Below are 15,385 nucleotides of genomic sequence, written 5' to 3' on the forward strand. Positions count from 1 at the left end.
ATGGAAGATAGACTTGCACATTCTCAGTCAGCGCCCTCTATTGGTGTGCATACTTGAGGCACTAGCATCCTAATTACATCATGGAAGTCAGATTTGCATATTCTTCCCATATTCCTTTGCACAGTGGAGCGCTCATGGCTTAATAAGACTCCACACACCTAAATGGTGATTCTCTCCCTATGGAGTGACGATATCCCCCCAAACCCATATAATCCTAGACAGACTTGATGTTGACTGCACAATACCACCAAATATTGATTGGATTTTATATAAAATTTATTTTTTGTTCATTCATTTAATTATTTAATTTACAAAATAAACTATTAACACTGCGATTTTTAAAGCATTCATCTACACCTCCAAAAAATAATAAAAGTTAATAATATGCAGATAATTCATAGAAAAATCTATTTGTTATTCATTTTCCAAACATTTGAACTGCATTAGTCTAAGTATCTGCCATTTTCTGCCTGTTTTCTGAGTCTGGAAGGAACTTAAAAATCCATAATCACCCGTCCTAGTCCCTTCACAGCAGATACTGTTTTTTTGATCCCCTTCTTTCCTGACAATATAATTTGACCTCCACATAAATACTGAGACCTGTGATTGGCAACAGCAATCACATGGGAGGAAATACACATCATCATTTTGACGCATGTACAGCTAAGGGGCGTTCACACTTGTTCCTACTGTCTACCCGCCATGAGCTATAATAGTTTTATAAATAAGCTTTCATTCGCAAGAAATTCATTAACTCTTATTTCTATGCTATGCAATGCCTCAATTAGATAAATAATTTAGTAATCGTTTTATGTTTTGCCATTATTACCGAAAGTAATGTTAAATGGTCACTATCTTTTAAGACAATTTAGCCTCATTTAATAGATTATGTGATTCTGGATCAAGATGTAATGTACTTTCATTAAAAATGTTCCTGCCACTAGGTATCTCGCTTCTAGCTAATTTGCAGTTCACTTCCTGTTACCAAGGAACTTCTGTCCATATATGCAAGACAGCTTCACAGTGAGTGAAGGGGAGAGGATCTATTCTGCCTTCACAGAGTGAATAAATAAGGGAGGGGCCGATTTTCCTCAAAGCTTCCACACACATCTGCAAACTGCTTTCTCTTTGCACTGGAATGAACATTCTGCACATCTCACAGTAATGTAAGAAAAATCTTTATTTTTGTATTACTTCTGGATGTTAGTGTGGTTACAGATGGGATATTATTCACAGACAGCAAGCAGCTTTCCTGAATGTACTCATAGATTGATCGCTCTGTGTCAGGCATCTTTTTAGCTGCATGCTGCATGTTTTTGTCTTATGTTTGCAGTTCAGTGTTCCTATATTATGCTCACTTTGGCTTTTTTAATGATTTGCTATTTTACATTTACTCTTGGCAGAATTATACTTAAAACCAGTATTAGTAGTAATGGATAGGAAAATGGGTAAACTGCTCCCCCTGTCACAGGGAAAAATACAAAATGTGCTGTAGCCATAATGTGATTATTAGCAGCAGAACAGCTAATAGGACACCAAATGTTAAGGCTACATTTATAGAATAGACTGGCCAGCAAGACCCAGCACGTGTTTCAACTTTTCATGAAAACTCTGGTACCTCTTAAAGTTATGACGACCTTTACATCGATCCACGTGACTCCCCTAATTTTTCAATATCAAATATAAATATATATATCGTACATTACAGAAGATAACAGCCCATAAAGCCTTAGTTTCTGCACAGTGATCAGCACCCACAGTCTAATGGAGTGACTCCAGTTACTACCAGTGATAAGAACCACTAAGATTATTCTATAGATTTTACCAACACCAACGAATACTGCTTAGCATGGACGTAACCGTGTGACCTGTGGTATCCTTTTGGATCTGATTGTACAATACAGAATGATTAATTGTTATACAAAATGTCATAAAACTATATTTAGTGAAAAGACTCACTTTTTTGACTGTATGATTATACACAGCTACCTCTATATTTCAGGGTCTTCATGGTTTAATATCTTTTCTATTGGTCATATCTTATTTAGCTCTAATTTTTTGTTAAATGTAGCAGAAAATTAAAAAATAATTAATCCAGATAATTTAGCGCTTATTAATAATATATTCTTAACAGTACATCGGAACAAAGTAAAAGAAATTAATTCTCAAGAGATGAAAATAAAATATCATGAGGGCATGCTTAAAAGTGAAGTCCTGCTTCAGCAAATTTTATTTTTTCCTTAGCCCTGTAATACATGGAATACTAATGTGCAGTAAATGATGAAGCAAAGCAGTGGGTCATTGTTGTATTATTCAGCTTCAGAATGGATCCACTGGCCGATCATGTGATAGGCAGACTGATCTGCACAAAGTCTGTACCTGCTTTCTCTGTAAGGGGGCGTTCACACTGCCGCTGCTGTCCGCCCAGGGTGTCTGCTGTAAACCCCTGGGAAACCGGACAACAAACAGCTTACGAGCAGTCGGCTTTAAAACCCATTCATTTGAATAGGTTTTAAAAGGTGACCGCCTGTAAGCGTTTTCAGCCTCTCTGCCTGTAAACCATTTTTTTTCAGGGAACACAAAGTACTACATGCTGAATTTTGTGTCCGCTGAAAAAAAAAAGGTTTCCAGGCTGAAAACGCCCACGGGCAGTCACCTTTCAAAGCCCATTCAAATGAGTAGGTTTTCAAACCGACCGCTTGCAAGCCGTCTGCTGTCTGGTTTCCCCAGGATTTACAGCAGACACCCTGCGGCAGACATCAGCGGCAGTGTGAATGCCCTTAAGTCTATGAAAGTGTAACATTCAGACCAGGGCGTAACTTGAGGGGGTGCAGAGGGTGCAGTTACTCTGGGGCCCATAAGCGCTGGCATCAGTATTGAGATTGCAGCTTCTATCTGGCCCGTAAACCAAGAAGACCCACAGATTACCCTAACCATAGTAAGGTGGATTAGTATCCATAATCATCACTATCAAGAATTTGTTGTAGGGATGAGATTTGGGGCCCTGGACAAAGGATTGCCCCGGGGCCCATAAGACTTTAGTTAAGCCACTAATTCAGACTTTCATTGTCTTACATAGATAAAGTGAATTCCAGTAGGTGTATGAATTGGCACGTCAGCTTGCCTACCACAATAGCAGTTCAGGGACCCATTCTGAAGCTGATAAATGTGCCCACTGAATGGCTGCATTGTGCATTACACAATAGTATATCCTGTACTGCAAGGTAGGGATAGTAAAAGTTGCTAGAGTGACGCTTTACAGAAGCTTTATCAAGTTTTAAGGTATATCATCTAACCAAAGTGCCTGACTGGTGGGGGGCCACATTGCTGGGATGCCACTAATCACAAGAATAGGGGTCCCATATTCCCTGTGTAAATTAAACTGCAAGTACTGTATGCACGAGGCATCTCTATTAGATTGCCAAAGATATAAGAGCTGCACCCAACTTCTCTTTGCTGAACACCTGACCAGCTGTTACATTTACATATATAAATTTACATGTACACACAGATCATCAATACCTGTTGACAGAGCTAGTGGAGAATGACTTCAATTACATTTTTGATTATGCCCATTAGCCTAATTTTTTGTGTATTTTGTGCTAATAGGAGCGTGAAACTGTCCCTGTACACTGGTGCCTTTGTGAGCACTGTATAGTGTTATTTATAGCAAACCTATAACCTCTTTAATGCAGATATTAAAATGACATATATTATTATGATAAATGTTTCAATCCGGTAGTTGCTAGGCAGCCTGAAGTGACATACATTACGCTAAACCTTCACATAGTAGCCATAGTAGTGCAGCTATATACTGTATTATTACCACTCAAAACAACTAAAAAATGCAGGATCAATACTGATTCAAAGGATGGATTACTATTTTGTGGTTTGGGGGTGGGGGCAGTATTCAAACAATTTTAGGAAATGTTGTTAGAGATAATTCTTTACAGTTTTAGGAGAAAAAATCAATTTCTACGGTAGTCAGTGTCCAAAAAAGTCACCAAAGCAACTTGAGGTTTTAGGCTGGGGCCTCAGGGGTCAGAAACGCCACAGGAAAAATCGCGGTATTTTACAGTACAAGCAAAGTGGATCGGATTCAAGTGAATGCCATGCCCACCTAGCAGTAAAATCTGTGGTGCAGACACACCGCAATTTCCAAATTTCCGGCGCGGTTTTGGAAATCGCAGCAAGTCAATTATATCTACAGAAACGGCAGCAGTTTCCCTATAGATTTAATTTTAACACAAAGTCAGTGGAGGAAAACTCCACAAACTTTCTGTTTAAAGCGCTGGAGGAAGACCCACGATGCGTGGCTGCCGCGTTTTTTCTCGCAGCGTTTTATTGCTGAAGGACGTCCCATGGGGCCTTAGCCTTAAAATGCTTAATGGAGAGTGAACATTTGGAGACTGAACAACATTTGCATTCTTTTTCTAGTCTTGAACTTGTCTACATCAAAACAAGATGCTCCTAATTTATTAAATGTCTTGGATCTCTTTCCATCAGAATATTAAAGGGGTTGTCTGGCATAAATTTAAAATCAATTCCTAAACTAAACCCCCTTCCCCCGTCTAACTTCTAATTGCCCCAGGCACATTTTCTGATCATCCGGTAACATTCCGTTTTTGTATTTACATCAGGGGCCCAGTGACAGCCGCTACCGCTGCTATTATTATACTCGGGGGTCTTTTCGGACCCCCAAGTATAATGATTGATGGACCGGGAGAGGTAAGAAACATAAAAAACACTGTTACTTACCTCTCCACGATCCATGCAGGCTTCGGCCTAGTCGTCCGACGTCACATGAGCTGGGCCTGCGTCCCGGGTCATGTGACGTCTGATGTAATTGAAGATTGACTACTTCAGAGGCCGACAGCATAGGAGACGGGAGATAGGTGAGTAACAGAGGTTTTTTTTTTTAATGTTTTTCTCCCCCTGGGTCTCCGATTATTATACTCTGGGGTCTGAAAAGACCCCCGAGTATAATAATAGCAGTGGTAGCGGCTGTCACTGGGCCCCTAATGTCCTAGGCCCTACACACAGTATTATGCCCCATAGTGGCCCCTAAACACAGTATTATGCCCCATAGTGGCCCCTACACACAGTATTATGCCCCATAATGAACACCCATAAACAATTCTTATACTCTGGGGTCTGAAAAGACCCCAGAGTATAATAATTGTTTATGGGTGTTCATTATGGGGCATAATACTGTGTGTAGGGGCCACTATGGGGGCATAATACTGTGTTTAGGGGCCACTATGGGGCATAATACTGTGTGTAGGGGCCACTATGGGGGATAATACTTTGTGCAGAGGCCACTATGGGGGATAATACTGTGTGCAGGGGCCACTATGGGACATAATACTGTGTGCAAGGGCCACTATGGGGCATAATGCTGTGTGCAGGGGCCACTATGGGGCATAATACTGTGTGCAAGGGCCACTATGGGGCATAATTCTGTGTGCAGGGGCCATTATGGGGCATAATAGAGTGCGCAGGAATGCGTAGGAGGGGGTCGGTCGAGGTCGTCGGAGGGGGGCCATGTCAAAAGTTTGCCACGGGGCCCCGCCATTCCTAGTTACGCTACTGTAGATAGGGCTAGCTAGGAAGATAGGGAGAGGGTGTGAGAGAGGAAAAGTGAAGGGGGTCATGTGAGTTGAAGGCTATGGAAGCTTGTAAACAAATGCAGAGGATTCCAGGAGCTTCCAGAGAAAGCCAGAAATCACTCAAACCACTGCTAAAGGTATTTTGATGCAATTATTAACCCGTTAATAGCACTAAAAAAAAGTTTTTTTACCCGAAAAGCACCTGTAAATATAGTTAGTTTCTAGCTGACTGAGATTTGAGTTATAATTCGTAACAGTTTCTGGAGTAAATTATGGTAAATCTGCCAGGGTGTGGAGAACATTCTCTTCCCACTAAGTTCCCACATGCCTGCCTTTAAAAAAAAAGTGGTATCCAGGGAGGAAATGCACAAAAAATTAAAAATTTTGCTTTACAAAATAGCTGTGCACCAAAATTTTAAACTTTTATTGTACATATCATACAGGATAAATTCCCATCCTCCATTGTGTTTTTCCATTAAAGGAGTACTATGAGTTTCACATTCAGTTGAATAAATAATTAAAAGTTTTTCTGAGCTTTAAAGATTTTCTATAAGCATGTTGCTGTCAATTGTCATGATTGGTTGTCAATGGATACAACCATGAATGGAGCAACTTTCTATGGTCTATCAATCAGAAACCCAACCATGATTTTATTATTATGGACAGGTTAATAGACAGGGACAGAGCATGCACCGCGGAGCATCAGTTAAGCTCAAGGGAGGTGAAGGAAAGTGAGAGAGGTGAGTATTAAGGATGGGCTCTAAAGATTTATTTACTCTGTTGTTTCGGCAAAGTGATCCTCCAGTTGGGTTTGATCCAAACTTGTTCAGATAGAACTGGATATGAAATTATTATACTCTGGTGTCTCTTCAGACCCCAGATTATAATAGGAGTAGGCCCAAGGGAGGTTTAAAAATAAAAAAAAACATTTATACTTACCTTCACTCACCTCTTTTGGGCCTCCTCATGGCATCTTCTTGCTCCTCAGGTTGCATGACGTCTTAGAAGAGGGCCAGAGGCCAACTCTATTGCTCTTCTGTGGCTAAACAATTTGGAATATTCAGGGTGAATCTTGCGAGCCGATGTGGCCAACACTAGTTACTATCAACGTTTAATATTCTACTGATCCTCCCTTGGGCCTCCAATTATTATATGAATAGATCATTGAGCATAATAATGATTTGGGTGTGGCAAACCCAAAAAATCTTTTTGGAAAATTTGTATCGAGTCCAACACCTTACAAACCAATTCACTACAGAGCTGTTTAAGCAACCTACTGTAACTTTGTCACACCCTCAGCCATCTATGATATAGCTATAGGTCAGATGTTCAAGGCTGATACATACAGTCAAATATACAAACAAGTACAATATGTGTAAGTGTTACTAACAAGTGTTGCTTAAGACTACAGATACAGATGTCATTGCTCAAAAGATACAGATGTCATTGCTAAAGCATAATTTCTACATTTGAGATCATGACTATGTCATTTTTTCGCAGAGTACTTTTCTGACCTACATATGGAGCGTTAGTATTCAGTATATCCACATTCTATAGCCAAACTCTAGCAGGTTCTGATGATCTGCAGACACCAGGATGACCTGTTTAATACAGAATACAAATGATCCACTGCAGATGGTGACACAATGTAGAATCCAGATGACAACCAGGGAACTGTTCCTTGTAAAACTGTTTGTGTAACGTAGATTTATTTTTTCCTAATTGCCAAATATTTCATGATCCAACAGCAAGAAAAAAAAACCCACTGCATTTTTTTCTTACCGAAGTTACAAAATTATCTTAGAGCCATTTACCAAAGCAAAGACGTAAAAGTTCATCCTCAATGGATTTGCTCCTACTTTTAAGAGTTCTTGGCACATATTGCTAGCTAGAGTACATGCTGGTTTTATGGACAAAATAGTCAACGCACTGTAGTCTTCAAATGCTTGGGATATATAAACACATAAATCCTATAAAGTAAACAATCGTACCCATTAGTAAGACCATTATCACATCTACTTAAAGAAAACATGGACCCAAAATGACAAATCTGCCCAATACTAGATAATTGATAGTTAAATTGGGGCGCTCTTATAGAAACATTCAAAAAATAAGAGCAATCTCACTACTGGTGACAATGCCATTTATATCTAAATAAAAGCTGTTAGAATTGACACATTTTGGAAATACTAAAATTATTCAATCTAACCGAGAACCATCATGCTGAATGACAGTGAATACCAATGGCTATAATGATGGCATAGATCAATGAAAGGGTTGTCTCCCATGTCCATATTAAAAAGAATGGGATTACAGATAAAATATGTGACCCCCACCTGTAACCCCCTTCCATGAACCAAAGCAGCGATCTGCTAAAAGCAGATTGAGCTATCCTTGCGATTGAAGTGTACAGTATAATTAAGGAAATTTTATCCACAAAATCAGCTGTTTGCTGGGAGTGGGAGAGACCAGATCCATTAAAAATGGCTTTATCGTTATGAAATCACATCATTAATATTCATATATTTACTGCTGGGCCCATATTATGCTAATGTACCTAGGTAATTACATTTACAGAATGTGGAATCTGCAATACATGTATGAATATTAAAGCAAATCTGTCACATTGAAAATTCAGTCCCATCTTCAGCATTTTATAGAGTAGGAGGACCTGAGCCGATTGCTATACAGTTTATGAGAAAAGACTGAATGTATCTTTTATTTATTCATTAATATTTGTGGCTTTAGTAGTCAGTGATTGACAGCTATCTCTCTATACACACTCATACAGCGAAGGTTGTCAGCTATTGAGTAAAACTTCTCCTATAATAACTAAGCCCACAACAAGCATATCTTTATCCTGGGAGCATGACTATATATCAATCTGCTTGGCATCTCCTGTTTTATAAGATGCTGCCTGCAGACTGGACTGCAATTTCAATGTGATTCCCTCTACACACATAGTTGTCAACAACCCAAAGTTTTCCAGAAATGTCCCCAGTTTTCAGTAACAATCCCAGCACATTTGTCTTGTCCTGAGCCCATAATGGGTGGGATCTGCACAATAAGGGTGCATGCACACTGAGTAACGCCGGGCGTGTATGAGAGCCGTACACGCCGGCGTTACAGCAGGGCTGCCGAGCACTTCCCATTCACTTCAATGGGAGCGCTCGTAAACGCCGCTGTTACGAGTGCTCCCATTGAAGTGAATGGGAAGTGTTCGGCAGTCTGCTGTAATGCCGGCATGTACGGCTCTCATACACGCCCGGCGTTACTCAGTGTGCATGCACCCTAAGGGTGCATTCACACTGAGTAAACGCTAGCTTATTTTGTAGAGTAAAATTACACTTGTAAATTTTGCTATCCCATTGACTTCAATGATATTTTTTTACAAGTGTGAAAATACGCCTGTAAAAAATACGCCTGTAAAAATACGCCTGTAAAAATACGCCTGTAAAATGTCATTGAAGTCAATGGGATAGCAAAATTTACAAGTGTAATTTTACTTTACAAAATAAGCTAGCGTTTACTCAGTGTGAATGCACCCTAAGTCTGTAATCCCAAGTAGGCTCATGGTCAATGGGCAGAACTTAAATGGCTTGTTTTTCACAACCAAATAGTAGTATTTAGTGAGCCAAATCCTTCGTGTGACCATAGGTGTCTGGGATACAGTTACAGGTACCATTGCAGTACATAGTGCAGTACATAGTGCAGTACATTTTTTATTAGCTAGCATTAAGTGCCATTGGAAGAGAATTTCTCACTTTGAATGACTTAACATGACTGGTGTATATATTTATATTAATGGCATATAGTAACAATGCAGGAAAAATACATTCACCACCAGATTCCAACATCAGTATCAGCTGAAGGATCCCAGTGAGATCCCAGCAAGATCCCCGCAGAGCGACCATCATGATCAGATAGTTATTGGAGGAACTTGCAGAGGAAAACTGATAATTACCTTAATAATTTTATTTTGTACAAGGAAACAGAAAATCTACTGTCACTCAACAAGTCATTTATTTGTTCAGTCAATGAGTCTTTAACCTTTTCCACTGCTGCCATTTCTTTTTTCACTTCCTCATCTCCAAAAGTCATTATTAGTTAAGAAATTTTTAGGCCAAATAAGTTAAATGTATTTTGGCCATTTAGATTTTTCCCACTATAGTGTTCACTGTACTGGGATAAATATTTGTACAACTCCAATGTTATTGAACATAGGGATACTTATTTATTTGACCTATGGAAAGGGGGTCATTTACACTTTTATGTTTGTATTTAGTTAAGGCCTTTTTTTCTATACTTTTATTTTTAGACGTCCTATGGGGTTTGATCACACATACTTTTACTGCAATAATAACGTATTGTAGTTTATTATAGAATTCCTTCACTTCTATTGTTTGCTGCCAATGGCAACCCCCAGATCATGCTCTAGGGGGCGACCACAATCAAGTTGACAACACCTGTGTACTGCCACTCTGCCTTGGTTGTAAATGATCAGGACATCTAAAAAGTTTAATGCCAGCAGATCAGTTTCTGATTGTGAACTTTGCGGTCGGATCTGTCACTGCAGCAGTGATGGCGCCTGCTCAGTACCTACGTGTCAACCAGGTTTGAAGCCCTAGCATCTGCTGTACCATTACAGCGGGTATAAGGAAGGGGTTAATATCAGTTCTAACTCTTGGCACATAAATAATGAATTAGTTCATTGAAGAGGCTGCAATGCTCTGGAAGCAGGCACAGCTCTGATCATTTTTTTTTTAAAATGTAGATTGTGAGCTCCATATAGGGATCACAATGTACCTTTTTTTCCCTATCAGTATGTCTTTGTAGAATGGGAGAAAATCCACGCAAATACGGGGAGAACATACAAACGCCTTGCAGATGTTGTTCCTGGCAGGATTCGAACCTAGTACTCTAGCACTACAAGGCTGCAGTGCTAACCACCAAGCCACCATGTTGCCCCTGATCATTTTGTGATGGTTGTGATCATTTACTGACTCTCAGTCCCATTCAAGTAGCAATGCCACAGTGCTGATTTGTGGGGTCCTGGGAGTTGAATGCCCACTGATTTGATATCAATGTAGGCCATTAAGAATAATGCTCCAACTAACCTATTTCCTAGTTAAAATATTTAATCACTTTTAATATTTGTGTTTTCAATGAATAACTATCCCTCCCATAAGACATGAGGACAAACTGACAATAACAAGTAGAGTACTGAGCATGTAAGTTATGGTCTAGCATGTGTGCCACTTACACTCTATGGGGTATGCAGTGGCGTAACTAGGAATGGCGGGGCCCCGTGGCGAACTTTTGACAGGCAGTACACAGTATAGTCTGCTGACAGATTCTCAGAGCACCTTCTATAGTCTTAAACTGCCCTGATCTCTGGCAGCTGTAGATTGTTTCCTCCAGCAAGACAGATGATTCTAGTACTCACACAGAAGATGCGTGTAAACAGTTCCCTAATATATTTCAAAGTAGATATCTGTCCCAGAGGCTGAATGTACCGCTCAAGGCCTGCAAGACAGACACTTACAATGGTTACATTACCTTATTGGTGCACAGAGGCCACATTTATTGACTCTGACCTGTTTGCAGATGTGTGTAGTGCTACCGTATACTATATAGTATGATGACAATATGTGACATCATTGACATGTACAGTAGTTGTAGCCTTTCTCTAGATAATGCTTACTGTGACAATGTCATGCTCTGTACAGTGATTTTCCAATACAGTGCTGTATGTTTCAGGAATAGTCACTTTACTAAACGCTATAGCAGCTGCTAAGCCTAAGGGACTCAGCGGCAGAATAATGATTAGTTTTTGTGAAACTCTTATACAGTATATTCATTGCTATCCAACCTTTACTTAATGCTCATGCTGAGTTACTAGATTTTGCTAGAAGGCCTTTTCAAATCTAGTTATTGCTAAATCCTTTAGAAATCTAATATTTAGCATATTAAACATCTAAAATATGACAAGGTATAACACGTGAGTATATGGTCTCATACAAATAACTGTACTTTTTATTGGCAATGGTGAATCCCCAATATCAGATAAAAGTAGGGGCCAATGCAATTCTATGGCCCCATATGGCAAAATATATAGCAGGTCTTATACCTGTCCCTAATTGTTGTTTGGTCAATTCATGTATGGGTCAATGACAATCATGGAAAATCAGTGAAAGTAAACCATACCCTGCACACGGCGTAGCCTCAATGTGTACAGTCAGTTGGTTATACGGTGATACTTACTATGGTATTCTAGTTATGCAATGCTTACTATATCAGGTCAACAAAGGCAATCTGGGGAGATGACCATTAGAGGCCATTACTCTATCTACCTCATAGATTGTAAGACCTTGACAGGGTCAAAAACCCTCTTCAAATGTAAAGCAGCATGGAATCAATGGCGCCAAAAAAAATAACGAATAAAAAAATAAATATTAATAGTATCTATACAAAGATACCTTCCATAGGTATTTTATATATATATATATATATATATATATATATATATATATATATACTTCACAGTCAAGAAAATATGGTAAGGCAAATAATATGCAAATAAATAAATAAATTGAGTAAAAAGAAAACACTACCCACAATTCCTCATTACTCTGCCCTTAAACTGTTTCAGTATGCTTACTATACATGTTAAATATGACATGGCAACATTATTACAGAACATATTGTAAGAGCCCATTGTCATACAGTCTGGGTCAGATAATACAACACAAAGTCAGGTATACAGGATATCTTATCGGAAAGCAGAGCCAGTCAGGATAAATATTTAGGATGTTAGGACTCTGCTTCACATTCCCAGATACAGTCTGTTTTGTAATGTAAACCTTTAGGATAAAATAAAGTGAAATAAAATAGACAAAGCAAATGAGTTCCGGGTCTGGATGATACCACCGTTATCTGGATATCAGAGATATGAACAACCAGGTGACTGCAATGTCTTCTATGATGAAACCAGGACAGATGTTTCCTATTAAATAGACCGCACAACTGTGATCATCCTCACTCTCCAATATGACATTGAGTCACACATTCTCTACCTGCTTAAAATGATTCACCCATTGCTCTCTTTATTCAGTAAATCATATTAGTCTGGGCAATGGAGGTCAAGTTGTTATTACTTTTCTCCAAACAAGAAATGCCCCAGAAAATAGCCATAAAATCCCTTTAGAAAGATCTGACTATGTAAAGTTACAGAAAGCAACAGCTCTGAACACTTGAACAGTTCTTAATCCAGAACATACATGCAATTGGGAAGACAAGCCAGTAAATGCAATGTCTTAGATAAGATCAAAGCAATAGAAAAGCCTTTATGAATGTATTATTATACCAGTAGGCTATGTCATGTATCCAGCACTATGACTGGCCAGTACATGAAATGTCATCTAAACCTTGCACAAATGATTAACACCTTCTAGATGTAGCAATATAACACATTGAGCCTTGTAAGTGTCATATTAGACTCACAGGGTCATGACCATTTGTGAACTTACAAGTTTGTATCTAGCTCAGATCACATAATGAATGAGAACAATACATTGGTAGGTAAATGTGTTCGCTTTACTCTCTCTCTCTAGTAACAAACATACCTGAATACACAAGAAGTATACAAAGTAGGAGAATTTCTTACTGCTCTAGGCATTACTCACTTACACTCTATATCTATGTATCTATATCTATCATACATGATACTCCTATATATGTCAGTTATGTACCATATATACTGAACACATGCAACTATAACAATGACAAAAACAGTCTTCATGCCATTATGTAACCATATTGTAACCCAGGTTGAATTACACTATAAAATTCCCCAAATTCACAATATTGCAATATAATAAGAATAGCATAGAAATCAAGACCAAGACAGCTTACTTAGGAGTGAACAGGTGCTGAGGGTATAGTACAGAACAGGATGTTATATAAGGTGCAATGTTGCTGACAGATACAGTAACTGAGCTGAAATAGAGGAGCAAGCTCCAGTTCACTCATATACATACATGCATAATAGGTTATCAGTGAATACTAAGGTTTTCCATATTTCAGCTGTCACATAAACGCCTCCTGACTTGAGGAGTAGACAAGGTGCACTGGACACAGAATATGCCATAGTTGCACTGAACACAGCAGAGTTATAAATGTTATCCCAAGCTAAAGCTGCAGTAAGGAGATTGTCACTGTACCTTGCTGAGACTCCTGCTCCTATGCAAACCAATGACGGATATGTGGGAAGATAGATGGGAAAAGCATGTACAGAAAGAAAGGCAGAATGGGGCATAGCTCCAGTTATTTCCCTGCTCACACTGTGAAGATTGTGGACGATTCAGCGACGCCCCTTAAAGCTCAGCTCCACCTTACACTACCATCATATGCAGATCTGCAAGACACTTCACAGAGCTGGCTACAAAGCCATCACCTTCCTTCACATTACCCATCTGGGGGAGTGTTGCTTAGTAATCCTGAGAGAAATGCAATTAGATCTAAAATCATGGGAAGAATCCTGCTGCAGCTGACAACAGCTTCAAGTGTCTGTGCAAGTTTCTATTGCCAATCACTTTCTGTGTCCCTGAAGAATTTGTGCGGGTCACTGCCCCCTGGTGGTTGGACTTATTTATTGTTCCCATGTAATGTGTGTCTTGGAAAGAGGGATACAGCACTAAAAAGTCTATTGTGTTTTTCTTGTTGGAGTCACTTATTTGTTAGAGTTAAAGTAACTACTATGACTATGGCTGGTAAAATACACCAGATTCTGTATCTAGATACATGGAGAGATACATAGATAGACACCTGGATATTGTAAGTTAGATGTTTAAAGAATACAGCTTGAGTCATTTCCTGCATGTTCTTCATATGCTAGTACTTTGCAAAGAGAATGACTTTACAGAGCTGATACAAAACCGATAAGATAAGGAAAGAAAAGGGTTTATCTACCTTCAGCACCTTGGACAGCGCCTCCAGATTCTTGGTATAATCCATCATTATTACATTGATAGGATAAGAGTTGCTTATCTCATAATATAACAGCAATCCGGCAGAAAATGCTTTGCTTCAGGCAAACAGCACAGAAATATCCCTTCCAAATACCAGCAGACATTCTGCTCTAGAAATTCAGCTCAGGCAGTGATGCCAAGTCCAGTGATCCCTCATTAAAGCCACATACACACACACACAGGATTTACTGCTTCATAGTTCTTATTTATTGCATAGGAAGGGACCATTTACAAGATGACCATTATTTATCACATAGGTATTGATCTCATAAATGGGAAGTTACCTGTATATGTATATCTGAAGGTATATACTGCAGGAAATATACTACATTAAATATACGTGACAGATGTGATTTTCTCAGATTTCCTTCCTCACTTGACTCCCTGTACAGATCTATCCATCAACTGATCATGAGCTGTCAGACTCGTTGTAGATGAATCCCAGACAGTAGCTACCCCTTACAAGCACAAGACTCCTTGGGGTACTGAGGCTCATGCATAGAAGCTGCACATTTCTGGCTTTAAAGCACTTATATCTCACATCATAGTCATGTCCTATAGGGAGCTGCTGTACTGGGCTTTTGTGTGTCCTAGAAAACGTATGCTGTCTTCTGGCATATCATCACCATCATCTCTTTTTATGGATGAATGTTGTGAAGATACAATGTGACACTTTGCACAGTATGCCTTATGTAGTAAGAAATCTATAAGATGTGGAGTTTGCAACTGAGCTATTTCTTTAGAAAT

At 39.1% G+C, this 15,385-nt stretch overlaps 1 protein-coding gene across 1 annotated transcript in view; it reads right to left on the minus strand.

Annotated features, from left to right (window-relative positions):
* NPY1R (neuropeptide Y receptor Y1) overlaps positions 1-14,106 on the minus strand; it is a 46,912-nt gene extending 32,806 nt beyond the window's left edge. The window contains exon 1 of the mRNA XM_075265734.1: positions 13,832-14,106. The gene's annotated coding sequence lies outside the window, so the exon portion shown is untranslated. The remainder of the gene's footprint in view (positions 1-13,831) is intronic.
* Between the last annotated feature and the right edge of the window lie 1,279 nt (positions 14,107-15,385).

Source organism: Leptodactylus fuscus, chromosome 1 (genome assembly GCF_031893055.1).
Source record: "Leptodactylus fuscus isolate aLepFus1 chromosome 1, aLepFus1.hap2, whole genome shotgun sequence".
Classification (NCBI taxonomy): Eukaryota; Metazoa; Chordata; class Amphibia; order Anura; family Leptodactylidae; genus Leptodactylus; species Leptodactylus fuscus.